This window comes from Rhinoderma darwinii, chromosome 5, assembly GCF_050947455.1.
Source record: "Rhinoderma darwinii isolate aRhiDar2 chromosome 5, aRhiDar2.hap1, whole genome shotgun sequence".
In the NCBI taxonomy this organism is placed as follows: domain Eukaryota; kingdom Metazoa; phylum Chordata; class Amphibia; order Anura; family Rhinodermatidae; genus Rhinoderma; species Rhinoderma darwinii.
Window position 1 is genome coordinate 13,514,392 of NC_134691.1, and position 14,733 is coordinate 13,529,124.

General features: G+C 43.0%; 1 protein-coding gene across 1 annotated transcript in view; it reads left to right on the forward strand.

Annotated features, from left to right (window-relative positions):
* The first annotated feature begins 7,976 nt into the window (after positions 1-7,976).
* ST3GAL1 (ST3 beta-galactoside alpha-2,3-sialyltransferase 1) overlaps positions 7,977-14,733 on the forward strand; it is a 136,886-nt gene continuing 130,129 nt past the window's right edge. The window contains exon 1 of the mRNA XM_075825707.1: positions 7,977-8,187. The gene's annotated coding sequence lies outside the window, so the exon portion shown is untranslated. The remainder of the gene's footprint in view (positions 8,188-14,733) is intronic.

The following is a 14,733-nucleotide window of genomic DNA, read 5'->3' on the forward strand; positions in this document are numbered from 1 at the left end:
AGTATAGAGGAGCTGTCAGCACTCCTGTGTGGTGTAGTATAGAGCAGCTGTCAGCTCTCCTGTGTGGTGTAGTATAGAGGAGCTGTCTGGTCTCCTGTGTGGTGTAGTATAGAGGATCTGTCAGCTCTTCTGTGTGGTGTGGTATAGAGGATCTGTCAGTTCTCCTGTGTGGTGTAGTATAGAGGAGCTGTCAGCACTCCTGTGTGGTGTAGTATTGAGGAGCTGTCAGCTCTCCTGTGTGGTGTAGTATAGAGGAGCTATCTGGTCTCCTGTGTGGTGTAGTATAGAGCAGCTGTCAGCTCTCCTGTGTGGTGTAGTATAGAGGATCTGTCAGCTCTCCTGTGTGGTGTGGTATAGAGGATCTGTCAGTTCTCCTGTGTGGTATAGTATAGAGGAGCTGTCAGCTCTCCTGTGTGGTGTAGTATAGAGGATCTGTCAGTTTTCCTGTGTGGTGTAGTATAGAGGAGCTGTCAGCTCTCCTGTGTGGTGTAGTATAGAGGAGCTGTCAGCTCTCCTGTGTGGTGTAGTATAGAGGAGCTGTCAGATCTCCTGTGTGGTGTAGTATAGAGGAGCTGTCAGCTCTCCTGTGTGGTGTAGTATAGAGGATCTGTCAGTTCTCCTGTGTGGAGAGTTGACAGCATCACACACCTATACTGTTGCATATTGTTGCCATTGTTTTCTTTTTAAAGCCCTAGTTCACATTGCCTTTTTTTCCTTCCGTCAGGAGGACTACCAACGTATACCCGCACAGAAGGCTCCAACGTATTACATGGCAAACCTCCACAGGCCGAGTGCTACCTGAAGAGCTTTACCGGCAGAGCTCCTGACGTCTCTGTCCCGACATCACTGTCTCACACAGGAGATTTGACAGATCCCCTATACTGTATCCTGATGCCAGGAGCTATGCAATGCTAAAGTCCCCGGCGAGAGCCAGGGACTTCAGACTGACGTAGTTTCCCCTGGTAATGATAGTTTTTGCGGCAGCGGGGGATAGTGCCGGGGTTCAGGGAACCTGACACCAGCATTTTACCTATTAACTGGTTGCCGACACAGGACGAGAATGCTCGTCCTGAATGGCGGGTACTTCGTGCATTAGGACGAGCATTCTAGTCCTGTGTGACAGCCGCCTGTGCGTGCGATCGAGAGCGGGACAACGGCTGTAATACACAGCCACGGCCCCGCTCTGACTACGGAGAGGAGAGAAACATCTTCTCTCCGCCGTTAACCCTTTGAAGGAGAGGGCACTGCACTTTGATCGCGTCACAGAAAATAACTGTGACGTGATCAAAGCCCACAACTCATATGGCCAGACAGCCCAGGGTCCATTGAAGGACCCCAGGGCTGTCTGAACATATTTCCTGTTGTATAGATCTATGCCAGTACATTACAGTTACAAAATCAAAATGATAAATCCCTTTACTGGATTAAAAAAAAAAGTTAAATGAATAAAAAAAAAAATTAACGATAAATAAATAAATAAAAAGTAAAAAAAAGACACAGAAACACACATTTTTTATAATAAACAAACTTTTTAAAATAAGTCCCAAAACATGAAATAATATAGACATATTTGGTATCGCCACGACCGTAACAACCTGTACAACAAATGTATAACATTATTTATTATGATCGGTGTATGGTGTAAAAAAACAAATATTAAAACTGCTGCGGAACTGCTTTTTTTCTGCATTTTCGCCAAAATAAAAATTTATAGAAATTAAACAATAATGCATTTGTACCAAAAAATGGTACCTACATAAAGTACAACTCGTCCCGCAAAAAAACAAAGTCTCATACAACTACGTCGTACAAAAAATAAAAAAGTTATGAGCGTCGGGATGCAAAGAGGGAAATGTAAAAAAATTGTTCTGTCCTCAAGGCCAAAATTGGCCGTGTCCTTAAGGGGTTAAACCAGCAATACCTGGTAGAAGTGGGTGAAAAATCATGTTTAGTTTTATTAGTGTTCCAGTGCCGTATGCTATTGAGCATAAAAGAGTCATATCTTCATTCCTCAAACCTTTCCGGAGTTTACCCCGCCTCCTTACTTTTGATTGACAGCTCCTCGCCTTCCCCCAGCACACAAAAAGTCCTGCGCTTGCGCATCGATGTCCTGTTCTGGTGCATGGGCACAACAGGAGACCAAAGCGACGCATGCGCAGTAACTAGATTTGAGGTCCAGACGAAGCAGGGAAGGGTGTCGGACCATACATGACGGGCACATGCGTGCTATCTCAGACGACATTTTGGCATTCAGGGCGGCCAGTTTTCGGTGGTGGACGGGCATAAAAAGAGGAACAAACGAGACTGATTGATTATTACCGTAAAAGGCGCAAAATATTTTCATACCGCTATTTACGCCGTTTAGGAGACGGGATAACGCCAATGAACTTTTGATAGCAGCGCCCAGTGAGGGGTAAGGAGAGTTCAATCTGTGACATGCTGCTTCTGTTTAACATGCACGTCGGGAGCTTTCCTTATGTACAAACTAAATGTAGGGCCAAAAAGCAATGTGAGCTAGGCCTAAAAAACAAGATCTGTCTGGGTTCTGTTCTTTAACAGTACAGAAAAAAGGGCTTGCTTCATTTTTGTGACGTGTTGTATCCTGTTTTAATGGCTAATTTGTCCCCCAAAAATACAGCACTTTTTCAGCAGGATGCAAAAACATTGTGTGAACAGGGCCTTATTCATACATTTCCAGGAGAACTAACAGAGGAACGGCACAATGCAGGGTTCAAAAGGTGCTCCATAATTATTATTTTATTGAGTGCTGACAGGTCATCTTCAAGGCTGCAGTCACACATTGTGTCGTTTTTGTAGCGGAAAGATCCGCTGCGGAAATATACGCTATGTATTCCTAAGGGTGGAAACAAAATTCGCAACACACACGGTTTCAATTTCCGCGCTGAATTTTTCCACTGCGGAAATACTTTCCACTGCTTTTTCTGCATGTGTTGCGGATTTTGGATGCAGAATTTAATGTGAAATTCCAAAATCTGCAACACAAATTTTCAGCAAATACGACACATTATCCGCAACAGTAATTTAGATTTTGTATTTTTACACCACGTGTGAATCCATCCGAATTCTTCATTTCATTGTTTTTCTTTGAACATTTTAGGGCCCGGGTTAATGTAACATTTTTCACAAGCCTTTTTAATGAATTTAATGACATAACACATTGCTACCCACAGGTAGTAAAAAAATTCCCGTGTGAACAGGTGCGTAAACACTGACAATACGTACGTTTTCTCTAAACCACCGTCCACAATCAGCTCAGTGTGTGATACAATGTAGCAATCACCATGGCAACACCTCATCATTTATATAATTCTCTTAGGATATTTATAAGTTTAATATTATTATGATTTTTTTAGATTTTTTGCTTTTACCTTTGCTTATTGTAATTTTTTTGTGTTTTCATTGCTTTTTTTTTATATAACTATTTTTATTTTTGCTTATTCTGAATCCCTTATATTCTTGTATGTTTAAAAAAAAATTATATTTCTTATGTATTTTTTTATTTTATTTTGTCTACCATTTATGTTCCTTTGTTTTTATTATCTATTTGTTTGTATATTATTTTTTTTTATTTATATTTGTATTAATATTATTTTTATTTATTATTATATATTTTTATATTTTGTGTACGTTTTATCTAGCTGCAGACAAATCTGCTAAAATAACTAATCAAACATAACTCACCTATTAAATCCTCCGACACTCTGGCGTCGGTGCTCCGCTCATCCCCGCCGGTCCCTGTCGGTCTTTGTTTTCTTGTCCTGCAGTAATGACGTGCCGTTCATCTACGTGATCGCTGCAGTCAATCACGGGTCTCAGGGGTGATGTGCCATATTTGCTATCATCACTGCTGAGGCCAATAATTGGCTGCGGTGGTCACGTGGAAGGACGGCAAGCTATTGCCGCAGGAAAAGTAAAGAAAGACTGACTGGGACCACCGACCATCGGTTCTGGAGAGGCAGGGGATTTAATAGCTGAGTTATGTTTGGTTTGCTATCACATTTCCTTCAGCTTATTTGTTTTCTTATTCTCTTGAACAACCCCTTTAGGCTATGTTCACATGGGGCGGATACGCTGCATAAAAGCACACAGCGTATCCGCCCTGGTGGCCGCAGGGAATTTAAGCTAAAAAACAGCACCAAGTTGTGGTGTTGTTTTTCGGCCATATTGTCCGCTGCGGAAAACACATACTAACCCTCTGCCGTCCTACAGCTCGGCCTCCTGGGATGAAGGTTTAACCCCGTGTGACCGCTGTAGCCTGTGATTGGCTGCAGCTGTCACATGGGATGAAACGTCATACTAGGAGACCGGCCTGGCCACAGCTTTTCCATTGCAAAAAATTGCAGCTTTTCCGCGGCAAAAAAAACCCACAACATCTGCTATTTGTTGCAAATTTTACTTCCCCATTGAATTCAATGGGGAAAACCTGCAACAAAAAAAGTAGCGATTACGCAAATACAACTTGACATGTATTCAAAAAAACGCACTGCAGGTCAATTTTTTACGTTCATCATTTACGCAGCATGTGGATGAGATTTGTTCACATCTCATCCACTTTGCTGCTATTGTATTATGCTGTATTATGAAAATCAGCAGTATTTATGCTACGTGTGAACTTACCCTTAAAGAGGTTGTCCACTACCTGACAACCCCTTTAGGGTATGCCCAGACGTGGCAAATTTCTTCCGCAACTGTCCGCATCAATGCCGCACAGAATCTGCGTTGCAGATTCTGTTGCGGATCTGCCCAAAATGTGCAGTAAATTGATGCGGACAGGCCGTTGCGTATTGAGGTGAAAGTACTTCCCTTCTCCCTATCAGTGCAGGATAGAGAAAAGGGACAGCACTTTCCCTAGTGAAAGTAAAAGAAATTCATACTTACCGGCCGTTGTCTTGGTAACGCGTCCCTCTTCCGCCATCCAGCCCGACCTCCCTGGATGACGCGGCAGTCCATGTGACCGCTGCAGCCTGTGATTGGCCTGTGATTGGCTGCAGCCTGTGATTGGCCTGTGATTGGCTGCAGCCGTCACTTGGACTGAAACGTCATCCTGGGAAGCCGGACTGGAGGAAGAAGCAGGTAAGTAGAAACTTCTATTTTTTTTACAGGTTGCTGTATTTTGTGATCGGTAGTCACTGTCCAGGGTGCTGAAACAGTTACTGCCGATCGCTTAACTCTTTCAGCACCCTGGACAGTGACTATTTACTGACGTCGCCTAGCAACGCTCCCATAATTATGGGTGCACACACGTAGTCACCCGTAATTACGGGAGCCCCATTGACTTCCTCAGTCTGGCTGTAGACCTAGAAATATATAGGTCCAGCCAGAATGAAGAAATGTCATGTTAGTAAAACCAATACGCTCCGCAGCACACATAACATCTACATAACATCTGCGGACTTCATTGCAGAGTTTTGACTCTCCATTGAAGTCAATGGAGAAATTCCGCAATGAGTCCGCAAACAGTCCGCCACACGTCCGCAACAACCATTGTATGCTGCGGACACCAAATTCCGCACCGCAGCCTATGCTACGCAGCGGATTTGTCCGCACCGTGTAAACGAACCCAACCACAAAGCTGTGGAAGGCAATGGAGAAACGTGTACGCTGCGGATTTCCAGAGCAATTCCGCTACATGTGATCATGCCCTTAAGGCTTTGTTCACATCAGCGTCGGAGGCTCCATCAGGATCTTGCGCCGCAGATTTCTCATTTTTGCCGGACAAAATAGTGTAAACATACTGCAATATTTGGTCCATCAAGACGATGCACCATGATGGAAAACCCTAAGAAACCTATTAAAGTCAATGGGTTCCGTCGGGCGCCACTGGTTTCCATCATGTGACAGATTCAGCGGCTGCTTTTTCATTGTTCTGCTCCTATGACGGAGCAGAACAACGGAAAAAACTGACGCAGATGTGAACAGAGCATAATACTACATTTTTTAATTATTATTTCTATTTGTATTTTTTATGATGTATTTTCTTTTAGAGTACCTTTTATGTTCCTTTAGGGCATGGCCAGACGTGGCTGAATTGCTCTGGAATTCCACTGCGGACAGTCCGCAGCGGAAATCCGCAGTGTACACGTTTCTCCATTGCCTTCCACAGCTTTTTAGTAGTGTTCGTTTACACGTTGCGGACAATTCCGCTGCGTAGCATAGGCTGCGGTGCGGAATTTGGTGTCCGCAGCATACAATGGTTGTTGCGGACATGTAGCGGACTTGTTGCGGACTCATTGCAGAATTTCTCCATTGACTTCAATGGAGATTCTAAATTCCGCAAGGAAGTCCGCAGATGTTATGTAGATGTAGATGTAGATGTATATAGTCACTGTCCAGGGTGCTGAAAGAGTTAAGCGATCGGCAGTAACTGTTTCAGCACCCTGGACAGTGACTTCCGATCACAATATACATCAACCTGTAAAAAAAATAGACGTTCATACTTACCGAGAACTCCCTGCTTCTTCCTCCAGTCCGGCCTCCCGGGATGACGTTTCAGTCCAAGTGACGGCTGCAGCCAATCACAGGCCAATCACAGGCTGCAGCAGTCACATGGACTGCCGCGTCATCCTGGGAGGTCTGGATGGATGGTGAAAGAGGGACGCGTCACCAAGACAACAGCCGGGTAAGTATGAAATTCTTTTACTTTTACTAGGGAAAGGGCTGTCCCTTCTCTCTATCCTGCACTGATAGAGAGAAGGGAAGCCCTCTTCCCCTCAATACGCAACGGCTAGTCCGCATCAATTTAATGCCCATTTTAGGCAGAGCCGCAATAGAATCTGCAACGCAGATTCTGTGCGGCATTGATGCGGACAGTGTATGCAGAACTCCGCCACGTCTGGGCATGCCCTTAGGGTCAGTTCACACTGATTTTTTTTGGGTGCTGATTTTGACTTGGAAACCATGTAGGAATTAGCGCCAAAAAAAAAATGGCCCAAATCGCCCTCCATTGATTTCAATGTGAGGCAGAGGCATTTTTTCCTGAGAAGTTTTTGACAGTTCACAGAAAAAAGTAAAAAAAATGCTGACATTTCAAAATATGTCTCAAAAGTCCTGAAGGTATTTTGAGGCAGATTTTTTGTGCCTCACAAAAACCTTCATGTGAATTTACCCTTTATTGTCTTTATCTTTGTTTATTTATTATATTTACTTTCTATCATGTTTTTATTTTATTTATTTTTATCTTTTGTTGATTTTTATAATAATTATTATTACTACCATCATTATTATTGCTATTATTATTACCATTAGTATCATTATTATTATTCTTTTTATTATTATCGTCATCATCATCAATATTATTATTAGCATTATTATAATTATTTATTATTATTATCATCATCATCATCAGTTTTATTAATATTATCATCACTATTATCATTATTATTAGTATTATCATCATCATTATTATTTATTATTATGTGTATTATTAACATCACCATCATCATCATCATTATTATTATTATAATTATTTTTATTATTATTATTTATATTTAAAAAAAATATATTATTATAATTTTCATCATCATTATTTGTATTATTATTTGTATTATTTTTTTATTAATTGTAGTATTATTATTATTATCATTATTATTATTATTTGTATTATCATTATTTTTATTATTATTATTTGTATTATTATTATTATTATTATTATCATTATTATTATTATTATGTTTTCATTCTTGTATCTTTTTGTTTCATTTCAGCTTCTCTAGACCATCCTCTTCCTTCCTCTCCGCATGAAACTAGTCGAAGCCACCAATACTAAAGTCTGCTCTTCTGCCTCCTCTATGTGGCAGATACAAGCGCTGTCTCCAGGGGTCCCCACCCACATGTATGATCCACATTACACGGCAGCGCTCCCCTGTCTGCAGTCACACACAGCGGATCCCGGCCACATCCTCCTCCTGCTGTTGCGCTGCGATAATTGCGCCTATGTTTGCGCCAATCTCTCGCTGTAAGGCGCCTGGAGCTGGGGGAGTCGAGGCGGAGTTTCTCCTCCTATGTTTAGCTTTTTTCTCCAATCCACGTGGCTCCCTGAGTTACTATATTAGAGTCACAGGAAGGCAGAAGGGAGAAGTCGATTAAGGGAGGGCAGAGGTGGAATAGCGCTCTGTAGAATTGACTGTAACCTGCCAGGAGGAGGAGGGGGAGGATCATTGCATTTTGGTAAGTGGCTCTCATGGATTCTTCTTCTTTTGTTCGCACACCCGGTGTTTGATGGGTCTGAGTATTATTACTGCTGGATCTCCGCTCACAAGGCAGACAGAGGGGCACTGCTAGCTAGACGTGTGTGGGCATGCTGGATGGGAAGCCCGGCTGGCAGGCTGGGTGCAGGCGTGCTGTATACTGGATGAGAAAGCACTATAGCCAGACAAGGGAGTGGAGGGTGAACAAGCAATTCGGATAATGCAGTCTGGATGGAGGAGAGTAGTACATGTAGTATGCATGTTGAGGAGAGTAGTTTGTGCAGGCTGGATATAGAGGGATAGTAGATCCTGTAGCCTGGATAGAGAAACATATTTTGCGCTGCTTGGATATAGAGGAGAGTAATTGGTGTAGTATATATATGGAGGGGAGTAGTTTGCAGTCTGGCTCTAGAGGGATAGTAGGTTCAACATAGAGAATAGGGGATGGAGCAGCTGGGACAAAGAAGGAGAGTAGTTTGTGTAGTATGCATGTTGAGAATAGTAGTTTGTGCAGTCTGGATATAGAGGAGAGTAGTTGGTGTAGTATGCATGTTGAGAATAGTAGTTTGTGCAGTCTGGATATAGAGGAGAGTAGTTGGTGTAGTATGCATGTTGAGAATAGTAGTTTGTGCAGTCTGGATATAGAGGAGAGTAGTTGGTGTAGTATGCATGTTGAGAATAGTAGTTTGTGCAGTCTGGATATAGAGGAGAGTAGTTGGTGTAGTATGCATGTTGAGAATAGTAATTTGTGCAGTCTGGATATAGTTTGTGTCGCCTGGATACAGGAGAATATTTGGTGCTGTTTGGCTATAGAGGAAAGTAGTTGATGTAGTATGGATGTTGAGTATAGTAGTTTGTGAAGTCTGGATATAGAGGAGAATAGTGGATGTAGTCTGGGGAGAGCGGGTAAAGAGTTTTGGCAGAAGGAAAGGAGTTTAGGCAATCCGGATATAGAGGGCAATGTAGATCTGCAGCCTGGATATTAGGAGTAGTAGTTGATGCTGTATGCATAGAAAGGGATAAGAGTTTGGGCAGTCTGGATATAGGGGGATAGTTGCCTAGATGGGGTACAGTATTTTATACAGCTCGATTGTAGAGGCGAGTAGTTGGTGTAGTATGCATGTTGAGTATAGTAGCTAGTGCAGTCTGGATACTAACCTGGATAGAGGAGAATATTTGGTGCCACTTGGATATAGAGGAGAGTAGTTGATGCAGTCTGGGCAGAGTGGGTAAAGAGTTTTGGCAGAAGGAAAGGAGTTTAGGCAATCTGGATATAGAGGGTAATAGTTGATGTATGCGAAGATGGTTAAGAGTTTGGACAGTCTGGATATAGATAGTTGCCTAGATGGGGTATAGTATTTGAAGTAGCTTGGATATAGAGGCGAGTTGGTGTAGTATGCATATTGAGGATAGTAGTTTGTGCAGTCTGGATATAGTGGGACACTAACCCGAATAGAGGAGAATATATTGAGGATGGTAGTTGTTGTAGTATGCATATAAAGTATTGTAGTTAGTGCAGTCTGGATATAAAGGATATGGTATATCCTGCAGCTTGGATATTGAGTATAGTAGTTTGTGCAGTCTGAATATAAATACACTGTAGCCTGGATAAAGGAGAATATTTGGTGCCCCTTGGATATAGAAGATAGTAGTAGGTGCTGCAGGCTGGGCACAGTCAGTAGTTTTTTGGTGGTCTGGACATAGAGGGATAGCGTAGCCTGGATAGAGACCTATAGGATGTTCTGCATACATTGAAGTGGACAGTAGTTGGTACAGTCTGGGCATAGTTATAGGAGTTGGTGCCATCTAAATAAACAATTTTTGCCCAGTCTCGTGCTATCAGGCAGCTCGGACTTTCCCTGGGGTCAGTTGCGCTGTCTAGGAAATTAACTATGTGGACCCCAGATTGTGCTTGAATTTGGAACATTCTTCTACTTTCCGCTGCCATTGTGTCCGGTTCGCTATAGATATGTTACATTGTAATTAACTGTAGGCGATTTCTGTAGTATTAGCGTGTCCCCAGGCAACCTGTATACCTCGCGGACTCTGCACTGGCAGGTGGGCACTGTATACAGCCTGGTATTGTTCTGTTACAGTAGTCTGGGGTGGTTTATTTGTGGCATAGGGCATGTTGGTATAATTCTTAATCAGACTGGCATTCGGTTTAGGTTGTGAGCACGTAGTACTAGGGATAAGCACGGTGTAAGGTAACATACATTCAGTATATCATAGGTGGCCATGCTTTGTACTGCGCTACATTGTTTGCTGCATCGTTCCTCGCTGTTCAGCGATCTTACCGTGTTATTTCTGACCTTTTGATCATCTTCATTTTATTAGGTTTGTTCCTAAATAATCTGTAATGTTCGGTAGAATCAGCCGGTGAGCTGCTTGGGTAGAGGTCCAGTCTGTGTGGGTGGATGGTGCCAGGTTGGGCAGATCTGGGAAAGGGTTCAGATTCGGAGAACATGTAATGGGATAAATTCATTCCTCATTCCAGCGAGGATTTCTTTGGCTGAAGACACAGCAGAGTGAGACAGCGTTGGCTCGGAGAAAAAGGATCAGTTTCCAAACTTATGTGAACTATTTACCGTGAAGCTGTGTAGAAGCGTGTGAGCACAAGTACATGTATGTAAAGAATGAGCAGAGTCTGAGTTGTAGGGTTTACTTGGCTCGAACCCTGAGTATCAGTACGTCACTATCCTGGGACCCTAGGACCCCAAGTATCCTTTTGGACGCCCAAGTGTCAATTTGCCATTGTATTGGAACCCCTAAATATCAACACTGCCATTGTGCTTTGTGTAATTATCATTGCCCTGGGAACCCCAAGTGCCATTGCCCTGGGAACCCCAAGTGCCATTGCCCTGGGAACCCCAAGTGTCATTGCCCTGGGAACCCCAAGTGCCGATGTAATTTTGGATACCGGAAAGTGTCAATGTGCCTTTATCCTTGAACCCCCGAGTGGTGGCGTAATTCTGATCACCAAGTATCAATGTGCCATTGCCCTGGGAACCACATGTGTCATTATGATTTGGGAACCCACAAAGTGCCAGTCTGTCATTGTTTTAACACTTTCACAAAAGTTTTTTTGGGAATCCTCCAGTATCGGTTTGATTTGGGAACCCAAATGTCAATGCTCCATTTCCAGAGTGATATGGAACCCCAAAAAGTGTCTATGTACCATTCTCTAGGATCCCCAAATGTCAATGTGGTTTGGGACGCTCACAAAGTGTCAGAGATGTATTATGACCCCACAAAGTATAAATATACCTTTTCTCCTAAACTTCCAAGCATCAATATACCATTGTCCTGGAAACCCGCGAATATTAATGTGCCATTTTCCAAGGGTCAGCGTGATTTGGGACCCCACAAAGTGTCATTGTGGAATAGTTTTAGGAGCCCCACAAAGTGTCTATGGGTCATTGTCCCCAAGTTTTGCTGTAATTTAAGAACCCAAGTATCAATATTGTCCTGGGACCCCCTGGGCTGAGGCCGCCAAAGATTCCCACTATTGTCTTCGTACATGACTCCATGCAGTTTACATTCAGCTTCTACATGTGGTCTGACAGTAACCTCTGGAATAAGATACTAACAAGCTTATCACTAGCTGACAGCCTTCTAAAGAGTATAATCTGTATTTTATCTGAGTCACCGCTCAGGGACTTTTACCCTCCTCCTACCCCCAAATAATCACTTTATATATTTTTTACAGAGCAGCGTTTATATATTGCTTGTTACATCTGCTGTCTCCATTGCCTGCACTCCAGGGTCTGAAATTAGCTCCTTTGCAAAGAAGAGGTTAATATAGTATCTTACTGGGGGTGGTGATGTCATCCCTGTAGTTGTACTAAGTCTGCCAGGAAGTGTAACTTTTAGGTGGGACGCCCCTTATTGAGGTTCTTGGCACAGGATGTAGATTGTAGTATATACATCCCGGGGTGGGGGTCTGGCTGGCTGTTAGTATAACACATCAGGGCGGCTGTTACAATGGAATTTGGTGGGGGGCTGGGGGTCTCTGTTAACTTTGATTTTGCCAGTGAAGTCCAATGGCTCAAGAAGGTTGTGATTCTTGAGGTTCTCCTATATAGATATTGGACTTCCCAATATTTCGGCAGGATATTGGCCTGAGCCGTGTACTAGAATCTGTTCAGTTAAACCCAGCCATATGGGGCCATAGATAGGGATGTGGATGAGGGGGAAAAAATATCTTTTTATTTTCTTTTTTTACATTTTTTTTTTTAAATTTCCCTACATAAGTTACAAAAAAAATTTGCATGCGATGATGATAATAATAAATTCCAAAGTAACAATAAAATAAATAATTCTTAGTTTAAGAACTCCGCAAACTGGCTGTAGCTGGTTAATTCTCAAAAAGCACGAGCGGAGAATCCGGCACAGATCACGGTTATGTTGACCCAAACTGGCAGCTTCTTAGGTCCCTATGATGCTGTTAGTTCGGGTCATTAGACCTGCGGACGGGCAGAAATGCCCCTTTATTACGCTTACTTGAAATCGTCCTTAGGTCATAGGTCTGTGAATGGGTGTCTGAGATAAGGAATACGAGGTAGTGAGCCCCGCTGGGGTCATCTCTGTGCTGTGATGAGCAACTTGGGGCAAAACTGCAATAACCCCGCCGTATGTGAACACGACTGATGATCAACCATTCAAAAAATACATAAGTCGGATATCCGTAGAAATGTTGATTTGGCATGTGGGATTTTTTAGGTTATTCTTGGGTGAATTCTTGAAAAAGTCATTTATGCCAAATGACAAGGACCATGCCACGGTTCAAGGCAGGGATCGATCGGCGATTTGTCGTTTTAACTTTTAGCGTCGTTGTCTAAACCGACCGCGAGCGACAAGTTGTTCATAAAACTGTGGCCTGAAATCCCTAATGTATGGCCAGCTTTAGAAAACCCTTCTACATCAGTGTATTCTGACCCGGCGATGACTGGCCAACACTTTTTGCTTGTTTGTTATATATTTGGCGCATGTTGGCAACAAATTAGACCATACCCTCCCAAATTAAAATGGTCGTATAACTTCCCCTTGGCTCTCTATGCGGCAATTGTGTTTTTCACATATTTACAGGCGGTTTATGTTGGTATAGTTTTACATTGAATCTGCCACGCACCACAGCCCCTTCGTTCTACTGATTCGTAGGGGCCCCAGTAGCGATTTTTGCACCCCAAAAAAAAATAAAAAAATTTTTTCTTCAACTTTATGAGCGATTTACGATTTTAGAATCCCAATCATTTTTTTGTTGCTAAATTAATTATCAAACATACCAATAAATCGGGCCGGGTGATATGGGCTAAAATAAAAATCTTACCAGAATAACATCAGTTGGCTAACATGGGACTGGAAACAGGGCCATATTTAGGGTGAAATCACATGCGGCAGATTTTATTGCAGAAACTTCTGCAACTGAAAATCCGTTGCACTTACGTGAATTGGGATGTTTGTTCAGCGAGTGCGTGGATTTCTGCAAGCTCCAATTAGATGAATGGAACGGATTTTCAGCCACAGAAACTTCTGCAATGAAATCTGCCACGTGTGACTGCCCCTGGTGGTTCATACTGCCCAACATAAATGCGCGCAAACATATGCACTCACTACATATAGGCGTAAACACGTACTACATACATTCACACTTACTATGTTCACACTTCAACACTACGCATACGCACACCCATTACCGAAAGGTATGCCCAGAAGTACCAACACATCCACATTCTTACTACTATATGCACAAATACTCACCCCATACAGTCAAGCAAACATACGGTAGGTTTTCTCATTTACTACATACATACACACAGACACACAAACTTTTTTTTGGCCGCCGCTGCCCCCTCTTGTGCCGCTGCCCCCTCTTGTGCCGCTGCCCCCTCTTGTGCCCCTGCCCTCTCTTGTGCCGCTGCCCTCTCTTGTGCCGCTGCCCTCTCTCTAATAATCAATTACTTATGGAATGTGCCAAAGAGTAAGCAAGAGCAGTATGAGTGCAGTATACGGAGCGAGGGAAAGTTGGGACCGATGGGCAGTAGTATTATACGTCACACACCGCTGCTTATTAGCTGTGACGTATAACACTACATGGTACGCGATGCCAGTGCTATTAATACTGCCTCTTGAATGTAACGGCCGGCACCTCTGCTTACCCTTGGCGCCAACCGTCACATTCTAGAGAACTTGATTGGCGGCAGCAGATTAGAAGCCGCTGCCTTAAGGGGCTCAGTTTGATTTTAAAAGAATCAAGATCGTGGCAAATTGTAAGGGCAAATTAATCAAATTCTTTTGATTAATGGCCTAGCCCCCAGAGGTCGGACCTCTACCGATCAAGCATTGATGGCTCATTCTGAGAATAGATCACTAGAGGATTTTTCCAATCCAGTGACAAGTGACGTCTTCTGGAAAGAACGTTGGATGAGGCAAGAGGCGTCAATCAAGAGTACAAAGGTTTGGGATCGGTTGTCATCAATAACGCAGGACACTTCACTGAATAAGGAACGCCCAGCGGACTCTTAGT